Consider the following 12,611-nt stretch of genomic DNA (forward strand, 5'->3'; position numbering starts at 1 on the left):
TTTTTCTCTCAGAGAATTATGATTTATGCATCAGTACGAAAACACACTGAGAGGTAAGGAAACTTTTACTTACCTAGTAGGCATCTGTTTGTGGCATGTAGTGCTGTATATGCATACGCTTAGCATAGGTCCGCTATCTAGTGCTGGACTCAGAAGTGAGCAGGCTGTTTTTCTTCGAGGAAGTCTTTTGCATCACAAGATATGGTGACACCTCCTCTTGCTTGCAATGCACATGGTCCTCAACTCCACTATTCGAAATCGCTAAACCAGAAGAGAGCCAAAGGCAAAGAAGGAGCAGAAACAAGTAAGAAAAAGATACCAAGGGTATCAAGGAAGCGTAAAACATCGGGAAAGGAAAGCTCAGTACACGAAGTCAACATGAGCAACGAAGGCCAGTATCCGTCACAGCCTGGTTATCCAGGCCAGTCACCTACTGCACCCCCTGTGTACCACAGTCCAAGAAACTTCCTCAGGCTCCTCCATAAACTGATACACCTCCAGCTTACTGAGCTCTTTCGCCATAGCTATATGCCTCTACATGCACTAAACATCACTCACATGTCTCCACCCTATCCTGATACTTATTTGCATCTTCCTATGGTGCAGTCTATGCCTGGTGACCCCATGGGACAGTCTGAGCCCATGGCTTATTATCCAATCAAAGCAGTCTACCCACCAGGCACCACAATCCTCTGATGATGGGTACGTTATTAGGGCTTGATTTGGTGCATCACCCAACATTCCTCCACGATGCCCTCGCAATGCAGCCCAGCTGGCAGCTATGAAAGGTGCCAATGTAGTAGTGACACAAAGGAAGGCCAACTACTTCGTGGACAGCTCAGATAGTGGCTACTCCATTTGATGAAGATAATCACACCTGCAAGGAGCAAACATCACATCCCATCAGCACTTCTCACAAAAGTACTTCTTCAGTCATTTTAACCTAAATCTGTTAATTTAGACACATGGTGTGTATTCCTGGTGCATGAATTACAATGGCTCTCCAGTACACAATCTTTAATCTATGTACCGGTAGGTGTGCCCCTTTTAGAATGGTTTAAATAAAGCAGCTTAGAAGTCCTGACACCTTTGTAACCAGTGGCACTGGGTTTTAGTATGCATTGTTTAATGTTAAAGAAATGCAAGAGAAAGTGTGCCTATGCAGAACCAAAAGTAATTCTGCTTGAGCCTACTCTGTTCCCCTTGACAGTAGGTGTCTCTTTTGGGTGGAATAATAACTATTTTTTAAATAAATTTGAACCATAGAGTTTTGCCCCCATTACATCACCTTAACCTCTGGTCAGAAGCAAATGTTGAACCTTTTGATTCATCTTTTCATGTAAGGATCTTCATGAAAGTTCTTTGGGGGGCTTGATTCTATCCTGCATTTTTATGTACGGTCTCTTTGAGAGACTTGGTTGTTTAAGGACTTCAATTATGAAATGATTGGCCTTGTACACAATGGGAGGGAATTCCTAGTACACTACATATATTAAATGTTAGGTCTAAATACTTTTAATGAAAATTGAGACTCATCCCTTGTGGTTTATTTAAAGGGTGATCATAGCTCTCCTTTCTCATTAATATTTTAATTGGAAGGAAAAAACGTAATTGTTAGATTGTTTTTCGCTTGGCAGGTGAGGATGGAATGTTCCGGATGATGCATCCTAGAGAGGTGGTCATGCAAAATTGTCATGTTTAATGTTAACAATTGCAACCAAAATCGGTCTGGGGAGGGGGTTGGGTGCATGTGATTCCTATTTGTAAATGTGTGCAGTGTGGGCCATGTTGCTGCTTTACATAAGTCAGCTATGGGTATAGTCCCCAAAAAATGCCAGGGAAGCTCCCTTTTTGTGAGTAGAGTGAGCTTTTAGGGGAGCTGGTCGGTTTTTGGCTTCGGCATAACAAGTCTGTATACATTTGACAATTCAACATAAAAGTTGATTTAGAAATGACCCTTTATGTGGGTTAGAGGATGGAACAGAAAGTTGTTGTGTTTTTCTAAATTACTGAATTCTATCAATATAATAGTTAAGGGTTCTTTTTACATCCAGTGTGTGTAAAGCTCTTTACAGGTTGAGGAAAGAATACTAGTTCTTCAACAGATTGGTTTAAGTGGAACTGAGAAACCACTTTTGGTAGGAATTTAGAGTTGGTACGTAGTATCATTTTATCCTTACGTATTTGGAAAAATGGTTCTGAAGCTCACTAACACGGCTGAGTGAAGTGATAGCAATAGGAAATGTCACTTTCCAGCAAAGGAATTGGAGGGGAAAAGTGTGAAGAGGTTTCGACGGGGGACCCATTCAAATATTACCACAATATTGTGATACCAAGCTTTCAATGGCAATGGTGAACGAAATGTGTCCACTTGTCACGTATCAAGCTCTAGTAGTGGGACTTCTTATTTTGTTAAGAATATTCATTCACTGCTCAGGGAGACTTAAATATACAAACTCTAGGACCACAGGAAACATTCTAAATTACTGAATTCTATCAATATAATAGTTAAGGGTTCGTTTTACATCCAGTGTGTGTAAAGCTCTTTACAGGTTGAGGAAAGAATACTAGTTCTTCAACAGATTGGTTTAAGTGGAACTGAGAAACCACTTTTGGTAGGAATTTAGAGTTGGTACGTAGTATCATTTTATCCTTACGTATTTGGAAAAATGGTTCTGAAGCTCACTAACACGGCTGAGTGAAGTGATAGCAATAGGAAATGTCACTTTCCAGCAAAGGAATTGGAGGGGAAAAGTGTGAAGAGGTTTCGACGGGGGACCCATTCAAATATTACCACAATATTGTGATACCAAGCTGGGGCAGAATGGACCCTAGGCGGAATTACTCGAGTCCCTCTAGAAAAGCTTTGATCACAAGAATTTGAAATATGGAGGAGTGTTCTCTATTTTTTAAATATGCGATTGCTGCCAGGTGTAGTCTTATAGAAGTGAAATCTAACCCTGAGGTATGTAAATGTAGTAAGTAGCAGAAATATTTTGAGCTTTGGCTGTTAAAGGATCAATACGCTTCTTTCAATGGCAATGGTGAACGAAATGTGTCCACTTGTCACGTATCAAGCTCTAGTAGTGGGACTTCTTATTTTGTAAAGAATATTCATTCACTGCTCAGGGAGACTTAAATATCCAAACTCTAGGACCACAGGAAACAGATCGCAAGATTGATAGATCTGGGATTTGGATGCCTTACTGCTCCCTGGTTGCGGGTTAGAGGGTCCTGTCGATTAGGAAGTACCTGGTGTACGACTGCTTGGAGTTCCCATAGCATAGTGAACCATGGTTGCCTGGCCCATGTAGGGGTTACAAGGTTGAGGAATAAATCACAAAGGGAAGCAGTGGGAGAGATGGAAAAGCGTAAGCAAATATCCCTGACCACCTCATCCATAGTGTCTTGCCCTGGACTGTGAGAACCTGAAGGAGATGTCAGAGTATTGGACCTTCTCCTCCGTGGCAAACAGATCTATGTATGGGTCACCCCACTGTGGGTTAAGAACTTGTGAGTTGAGTTCCCATTTGTGGACTGGTCTCCGCAAAGTCGTTCTCCACCCCCAGTATGTACTCTGCTAAAAGGTGAATGTTTGGGTTGATGGGGGTGTGGCCAAGAACGCCACCAAGATGATAGACTTCATGTGAGGCTCCGACAGCGGTCGCCCAAACAACGTGTAAATCACTGCCATCCTCGCCTCATTCTCATTGTGGATGGCACACTGAGGCTGTCTGAGGCAGAATCTTCCAGAGGGTACAGTTTCGGAGCCGGGACCTCTGAATGCACCGTGCTTTGGGTGCCTGGTGGGGTGTGGCCTGGGCTGCCTTGTGGGCCTACAGCGGTTGGTGCTGCAGACTGGCCCATCACTGCCGATCGCCGCCACTGCAGAGGAATCTGAACAAAGTGGGGGTGCCTTCCCAGCTCCCCCCCACTAACCCCAAACATCAGTGGGAGAGCCATCGGCCTAGGCTTGCATCGCCCATAGGGCCCCGTTCCAGCCGAGGACGTCCTGTTGTCGGTGATGGCACCCGTGACTCCATACTGGCCTGTGCTGCCTGTGGCCTCACTGGCTGGGCCCCTGGTGATCTGGAACTGGAGGAGGCTGCTGCGGCTAGTGTGGTGGTAGCCACGGCAGACTTTGCGGATGGGCGCACCACTGGTCGCTGAGTGCTGGCTCTGTGACACTTTTAGGAACACCCTGTGCTGTGGCCAGGTGCCGCATGATCCCGCACTGCGGGCGCCCTTTCCCCAAGAGCAACACGCTGCCCTGCGCTGTCTTTGGCCTTGCCAGTTGCGCTTCCTGGTGGATGGGGACGGGCGATGTGGTGGGCGCATTGCTGGAAACTGGAGGCTCATGTGCGGGGAAGCACAATGAGTAGATATAGTGCTCTGCGTCCTTTCTTCTCAGCTGGCCCCTGTGATTGTATCAGGGTTGACAAAGCAGCCTGTTAACTCTGCCCGGACACACCGCCCTGTGACTTTTCCTTGCCAGGAGGTGTCCACATTCCTTCCCACTAGAGGGTTCTTTGGGGCCCTCCTGTCCATGCATTCCACCAGAGTGACTGTGGTTTCCGGGTACACGGACTTGGACATCTGGAGGCTGATTCCACGGGCATGCTGAGGGTGTTTTGAGCTTTCCTACACTGCTGACCAACTTATGCCATAACCCTGCTAATGGTGCTCTTTTCCTCAACCTTAACCTCACCGCCCTGCCTATTGAAATTAGTACAGCGTTTCCGTACCGCTGCTCGGTCGTTGTCGTTTTGGCCCCTGGCACCGCTTGGAGAGCCTGGGGTTGGTGTCACCTGGGACTTTAACCTCCACCACCCACTACGAGGCCACGCACCTGGACATTGGCATTGGCTACTGATTTATCTTACTGCCTTGAGGCATAACTGAAATGGGCAAAACGGATCCTAGACTGCACAGGCTTAACCTCTGATAAAACTAGATCTGCTGGGGTGAATGGCCCCATCCAGGGGTAGATGCCCTCCTCTCCAGGGAAATACTGTCTGGTTTGCTTGTATAGACCTGGCCACCAATGGCATTTCTGCAAAAGTGAGATAGCAGCTGCGACATCAGCATGGGCAGAGGCAACCCCCTCATGCTATGCTTTTATGAGATCTAGTCTCTGGTCTTGGTTGGGGACCACATGATCACCCACCCCTGGTATTGTTGCAAATGCAATGTTTAGGGCACTTAAGTTGTAGTAATATTTAAAGGATATGCCTTTCGTAAGGGCTTGCTGTCAGCCTAAGCATTTACAGTAGCCAGTGTTTACTCATTCTCATACGAGACTGGGCGATGAATCACAACAGCAGAAGCTGTAGCTACTGCAGATTGGCAGCCTCATCGGCCAAAGAATTTTCTGCAACGTGTACTCCAACACATTGGTGAACCAATGGATGAACTACATGGGCCTTTGATAGCTTGTCTTTAAGATCTGCTGCCCTTCCCCACTAGAATTTGTGCTTGATGGTGTTCCCTTTTCAATCTGTGGATCAATTTTGTCACCAATATTGTTTCCATTGAAGGACAGGACACAATAGTACGAATCACATACAATCAATGTAGAAAGTTCAAGATCTGTGTGCTTCAGTGACAGCATTAGAAGTTGTGCAGTACAGTCTCTTAGGGTTTGCATGTAGGTATGCTGATGGAGGACTTTTCCTTCCCTCGTTAGCCCTCTCACTGCTGTGCAAGCGGAGGAGTATTGGTGTTTGATACCTACAGCTGGTTGGGGTGAAACATCAGCATAGATGATGATCCGGTATTGTTCAAGAAGCAAGATGTTTGTTGACATCGGGTATTCAAGTTCATACTGAAGGAATTCTATGGTCTGAAGTTTTGGAACAAAAACAGTCAACATCAGTGGCAGTCAGAGACGTTGTCCACTGGATCCATGTGGATGTAATGCATTTGCTTTTGAGACACTAGCCTTGGTAACACCATCAAGGGCTGGTATTCGGATAACAACAATGATGTGTTTCCCCTGGGCAAGACATCTCTTTTATGAAAGCCATATGGACAGCAGTCAGAATTTTCTCTGTGGGTGCAAAACACTGCTCAACATTGAAATCGGGAAATCCAAGTGATTTGTAACCTATGGGTATGGTGTCACCCTCATCAAATGTTACATCGATGAACTCAATGGCACCAGAAATGACTGACCACCAAGTTTGTTTTGTTGTCACATGTATGTAAATGTTTAGCTTCAAGCATGTCTTGTAAATTTCTAAGAATGCGTGTATGTTAAGGTGTCCAATGTTTTCCTGAAAAATCTGCATGTTTTAAGTCAGACAGGTTTTATGCATTGTGCATATTTTGGAATCTAAGTTATGCAGACGTTTAAAAAGCCCAATAAAGACTGCAGCTTTTTGACAGTGTTGGGAGCTTGTAACTGTGCACACTTTTCCAATAAGGGGAGTGTCAAACTCCTTCCCTCATCTGATAACTTGTATCCCAAAACTAGGACACTGAGAAAAGCAATTTTGGTTTTCTTGAAGTTAAATTTGTAGTCCTATTCGGCAGATCCCACAACACTGTGGTCCACCCGTTTTAGCTGTGTTCTGAGGTTGTCATCTATGAGGTAGATACCATATGCATAATACAAGGCATTGGGGTTTATCATGTAGTACTGATGTTACATGGGCTGAGAACAACACTGGACTGTTCTTATACCCTTGAGGGAGTCAACAAAATTTCCTTTGAAAGCCAAGCACACTGAAGGCACTGAAATCCTGACTTTCAGGTACCAAGTCCTGTCAGAAAAAGCTGTTTGAAATATTCAAGTTTGTTTTGTATTTTTTGCACACTAATTTATTAATAAGTGCTGTATGCATTTTGTATTGCAAATGTGTGTGCATCACGGTTGAGGTATCTGTAATCTAAGACTATTCTGTATGAATGGTCTGGATTAGCTACAGGACACAAAAGTTTATTCTTGTTGATACGCAGGGGTCAATTACTCCCTGGTCTTCAAGTGTGTGTGTGTTTCTCTCACTAGTTTTTTTAGCCTCAGGTTTAATGGAGTATTGTGGTTGGACCTGTGGTGTTGACGTAATTGATATAACATGGTAAGGGGAATCTCTATCCGACTCCACATGGCTATCTACAGCATGAGCTTCTTTTAGCACATCTGGAACGACGACTGAGAATGAAGGCAAAATGACAACTTCCCCTTGGGGGAGATTATAGACAAATTCAGGTGGCAAACCTTTTTCTGTCAGTTGGGTATCATAACTAAGTGTTAATCTTCCCCAAAATATAACTTTAATAGTGACCTCTATATCTCCCTTGATTTCCATTTTTAATTTGTAAACCCTGTTGGGTGGGGAGACGCGCCTGTCTGTCGTTTGGACTTCAAGAAAGTTGTTAGTTGCTGCCACATCCAGAAGCTCATGAAGATTCTGGCAAACTGTTGTGACCTCTGTCGCTCTGTCTACCAGAGTAAATGCCTGCATCCTATTCTTCAGTAAAGTTCTCAATATGTGTGGCATTTTATTCGCTGAAATGGCTGTAACCTTTTTTATTTTTAAATTGGAGTTTTGGTTGTGGAATTTTCTCTGCCTTTTTGACTGAAACTTCAGATGAGTGTTGTGACTCCTTACACATACTTGTTTTGGTGTTCAGACCGCCCTTCCCTCTCACTGCATTTGTCGGGCGAGTCCTGAAAGGAACAAGATTGGCGAGTGTCAATACATTGGCATCTGTCGGGTGTTTTTAAAGTTTCCCTATTTCTAAGATTTTAGCGATTCTCAGAGGTCTCCGACCATGGAGAGTCTCCTCTTGATTTTATATTCTTTATTTTGTTTTCTTTTAGCCCAGCATACTTTAGAACCCTTTTGTGCTTGTTTCGTAGAATCTTTATTGGATTCATCTTGTAACTGTGGTTTACCTGGTCTGACACCCAGACTATCCCCACATACTTGTACAGGTTTCAAACAATCTTTGGCAGCTCGCGTTCTTGGGCCTGACGAGGAACATCACAGAGCCTCTGGTGTACTGCTAATGTTACTGCTTCCCGTTTAAGATTATTTAATATTATTGAGGACTGTGGCAAAACTACCCATCAACTGCATCCCCAAATCCAGGACAAGGGCAGCTTCGTATTCATCTCGAATTTGCTTTAACACGTCTGGAAGATTTGAAACTGTTTGTGTACCATGTGCAGTAGTATACAGTGCAGCAAATACCGCACCCCATGTGGCACAATTGTCCACTGAGAGAACCATCCCAAAGGGCAAGCACATTCTGAGAATTCTATGTTTATCTTGGGGTTCCGTATGGGGAACCACTGCTTTCCAAGCACTTATCTTTTGTGCTAACCAAAACGGGACATCTTCACGTTTTGTGGGTACCTTACCCATTATGGAATGCACAGTTGCAGGATTTATTCCTGCTGTAGCAAAATATGGTTGCGCCAGAGCAGCCCTTGCTAGGGCGAGTTTTGAGGTCTGCAATACAAATTGTATTAAGTGTCTATAAATTTCTACTAAATGATTATATAAACGGCATACGTCCGCTGCTTATCAGTTTCCTACATTAGGATGTGGAGTATATGCGGCCGACTCTGACCATGTAGGACCTTCCTTACACAAAGTACCTAGTCTAACGTTTTGTGGAACGTGCAATAGGGTGTCATCAAGCCAATTTTGGCCTTCTTGAAAAGATAGTGCTATTTCTAAATATGCATATGGTCTATATCGTGCATGTGTATTTGCTATTGTGAAATGTATTTGTGTTTCCATCTACTGCTGGAAAGACGACCCAGCAACAGAAAATGTTAGTTCTGTATGCGTTCTGTATGCGTTGTGTGCCTCAACAACGAACGCAACTTCCCCACCCCTCAGCAGTGAGCTCATGGTTTAATAAATGTTGCGAGAGAGGTTGTCTCATGTCTGGTGCAATTGCTACCAGTTGAGGGTCTGCCATATTAAACAGTAAAGAGCTAGAAACACCAATATGGGGAAATCCTTTTTTTAAGCTTCAAGCCTGAACAATCTACAGCCTAAGAGAGGTATTTAGCTAAGGAGGATATTTCCTAATACCACGGACTTCTCCATATACGCTAATTACAGTGCCTTTAGTACATAAAGAGGCAGATACTTGGGAGAACCATAAAGTTAATGCCTAACCAATGCTGGTGGGGCCCATGTTGTAGGACTCGTCATGGGGATGAGACTACTGGTTTCAGGTGGCAGCACCACAGTATGGGGGACAGTCTAACCCACACCATTTGGTAGCTGTCGGCATAACCCTCTCGGCTAGCTAGCAGCACCTCACCCTTACCCACATCCAAAAGTAAAGGTGATCTGTCGTAGCATGACACTAAGGCTTCTCCGGGAAGTCGTGGTGGAACAGGTCTTTTCCCCCTTTCTCTGTTACATAAGTCTCATATAGGCAAAGTCAAACAGAAGCAGGAGTTGCTTCAATACATTTATTGAAGCAACAGCATTCAATACAAAAAGGCATGAAATGCGATTATTAGGAAGATGAAACAACATAATTATCATTGTGAACATCAGACATATAAGTCCCAATATCCTGTCACACTAGTGAATCTAAAATGCCTACCTGCACCACTAAAAATCAACATGAGAGCGTTAACAGTGTAGGCCCTAATTTACCCATACTAGTCTCTGCAAGGAAGCCCCATCCCTAGTACCTGAATCTTAAGCAGGGGTTTGTATGTGGTCTGCTGGCAGACCTCCCAAGTGGATGGAGCAACAAGGCCAAGTAAAGCAGAGCTGGGACAACATGGTCCAGCGTGAGATGGATGGCTGGAATGTCCCCTCTAACCTGGTTTGTGGCAGTATACTGGTTTATAACAAAACGCGTTGTTCTGAGAACTGCCCTGATGTGATGATGCGTCTTTGCTGTGTAAGGTAGACATCGTACTTTTGGACAAGCAATACTCAGTAAATTATGTACAGCCTTGGGCAAAGCACAAGATAAAATGTCATGCAAAAGAACGAATACATTCTGGATGGAAAGGCAGCTGATAAAAATAATTTTAAAAACATCTCTGCTAAAAATGAAGGCATGCTAAAATAATAAAAAGGAGTAAATGAAATAACCTAGGCAAAGGGGCACAGACCGCAGGCCCAAGCTAAAATAAGTTCCCAAGTAAAGTACTAAAATAACCTCAAGACAATATATATATATGGGGATGAAGGTGGGGGATTTAGTATCCCTATAAACCCTGATATGGTCAACATGTTTCTGCTGTCCTAACTATGTTGGATAAGGTCAGTGGCCTTCTTCAGGACCTACAGCCTCTGTAACCCTTAGCTATTGTCAATTAGATTCTAAATTGTCATAATAAACTCCTCTTATATATCCTTATGCCAGGAACCAATGCTCTGTGTACAAAGGAGGGAGCGCCGCTCTGCTGTCACAGTTTCTCCATGAGTCTAACACCACCGGACAATGCAGAGGTGTTCCTGCCACCGATTTTAAAATTTGAACAAACCTATTTATTTGTGTCTCAGTGAGTGTAAGAATGTGGTCTTAATTACCAATACCTTTTAAAGTTCTGCTGTTACCTGAAAACCCACACCTTGCACTGAAATCTCACATGTATTTTGAGTGTGCTTTAGTCAGACACCCTGGTGGAGAAAAATCACACTTTATTGTTCCTGTGCTGTGGGTGCTCCTGATTAGAGACTGCTCCGGTGCTACTTTACACATAGGCGGTGCCTGACGAGCAACTTGAGGAAGACACTTGAAGAGTCAGCCCAAACTGGTTCTAAATTTTAAGACAATGGAACCATAGCCCCTGTCAGGAAAAAGTGTTTAAATGTGGTATCGAACACAGCTCACTTGGTTCCAGTGCCCAGGTCCTTCTTGACCAAGGAAGGGAGTGTTTTGCACAGTTCTCAAACATGGACTAGTGTTGGCTTAATAACCTAGTCTTCTAAAGGTGAGGGGACGTTACCTGACGTCCCTACTTTCTAGTGCAAAAATGAAGGAGAGAGTTAAGAAATCAAGAAGCCCAACCACCCTATGAGAGAAGGAAAGAGTGCCTGGTCCTTCCAAGAGGCAAGTCTAGACCAGTAAGGAGAGAGATAGTGTTTCATCTTGCATCAACCCAGCCTGCTGCAGCTCAAAGCGAGTGGGTGCTGATGCTGCCAGACAAAGTTCCAAGGCTGCCACAGTGGGCTATTTCAAACTGAGAAGGCGGCCACAAATGACATCTGAACGAGGACTCCACCACCTAAGTGTCTCTTTGTTTACACAGGGATGGGGAAATCGTATCGCCCGACGCCCAAGCCATGTTGATTGTCACAACTGGCTATAAGATTTAATGTCTATTTTGTCCGACGGACAAGTAGACATTAAATCAATAATTATTTGTGAGCGCTCGGGCTTTGCCAGTCTGCACTCCACTCACCCGCGGCGACACACTCGAAAAATCTGTGGCCCGCCCCCTCCAAACACTCCGTGGTGGGTAAACAGGAGGAGAGTGGCTGCCACGCTCGAGCAACGCACCAGGTAAGGGCTTCAGGGAGGGTACATATGTTCCTGAGCACTGGGGATGGTGGCTGAGGGCCGGGAGCAGGGGGCGCCCGGGTGGCAGCGAGCAGGGGCTCGGAGCGTGAGCAGGACGGAGCCGCAGAGAAGGAAGCGGGGGAGGCACTGCACCAACCCGGGGCCTGAAGCTGCAGCATGAAGTGCCCGGCGAGTGCGTATGAATTGTTTTGGTGCAGATGCCCGTCTTCCGTTAGTGGTTATGTGGGGGGGGGGGTCGGCAAATGTCAAAAGATTAAGACCCGCTGCAGTAACCTGTCAAACGTGTGAGATGTGTCGAAAAGTCACATTAACTCTAAATGACTGATATGATATCCTTAGGGGCTGCGTGATATGTAAACAAAACCACACATTTAAGCCCATTCAGTTTTAAGAAATTTGCATCGATTTCCTTTCACTTTTAGCTGACTTGTTAATCCTTCCAGACCAGTATAAACTTAAGCTATCCAACAGGCTGCTGCCTTTTTAGACCACTGAAAAATTGTGCTGAGCTTGAGAGTGAATAAAATCGCCCGGTGAGTATCAGTGCAAACACTTATGAAAAATATTTGAACAGGCAGGCTGCACTTGAGTACCTGGTGAGCAGTAAACCAAAGGTGACTGTTACTTTATCAGCCCAGCGCTTTAAATGGGCCGCTACTGTCAGGTACGGAGTACCTGCACTTACTTATTTAGAGAGGGAGGGTACCTGCACTTCTCAGCATAGGAGTGATACTTTTAATTGGAGAGTACGGGCACATCTCAGAAGCAACTAGGTACTCTGGTAGAGGCTACCTGCACTTCTTTTTTTTCATTTCAAGCACTGTATGGATGCACTTGGCAAACCCGGCAGAGTATTCTTGAGAGAAAATGTGCAAACCCACAGCTTTATTGGCTGTTCTAGAATGATGCGTTCCACTCTTGTCTTGTGCTGGAAGCTTCTCTAATTTGGCATAGTCTTCTTAGCAGCTGGTGTGTGGAAAATAAATGTTGTCCTCTATGCGTTGCCGTAAAAAATCAACTTTGGATCAACTTGTTGGCACCCCAGTGAATGTACAATTTATTTTCATACAGATGTTTTATTTCAGTTTATATCC

General features: G+C 44.6%; 1 protein-coding gene and 1 pseudogene across 1 annotated transcript in view; one reads left to right on the forward strand and one right to left on the reverse strand.

Annotated features, from left to right (window-relative positions):
- RNF17 (ring finger protein 17) overlaps window positions 1–12,611 on the reverse strand; it is a 1,983,649-nt gene that overhangs the window by 1,870,348 nt on the left and 100,690 nt on the right. The window lies entirely within an intron of this gene.
- LOC138249221 (DAZ-associated protein 2-like) lies at window positions 379–862 on the forward strand (annotated as a pseudogene).

The sequence above is a fragment of the Pleurodeles waltl genome, chromosome 8 (assembly GCF_031143425.1).
Source record: "Pleurodeles waltl isolate 20211129_DDA chromosome 8, aPleWal1.hap1.20221129, whole genome shotgun sequence".
NCBI classification, from domain to species: domain Eukaryota; kingdom Metazoa; phylum Chordata; class Amphibia; order Caudata; family Salamandridae; genus Pleurodeles; species Pleurodeles waltl.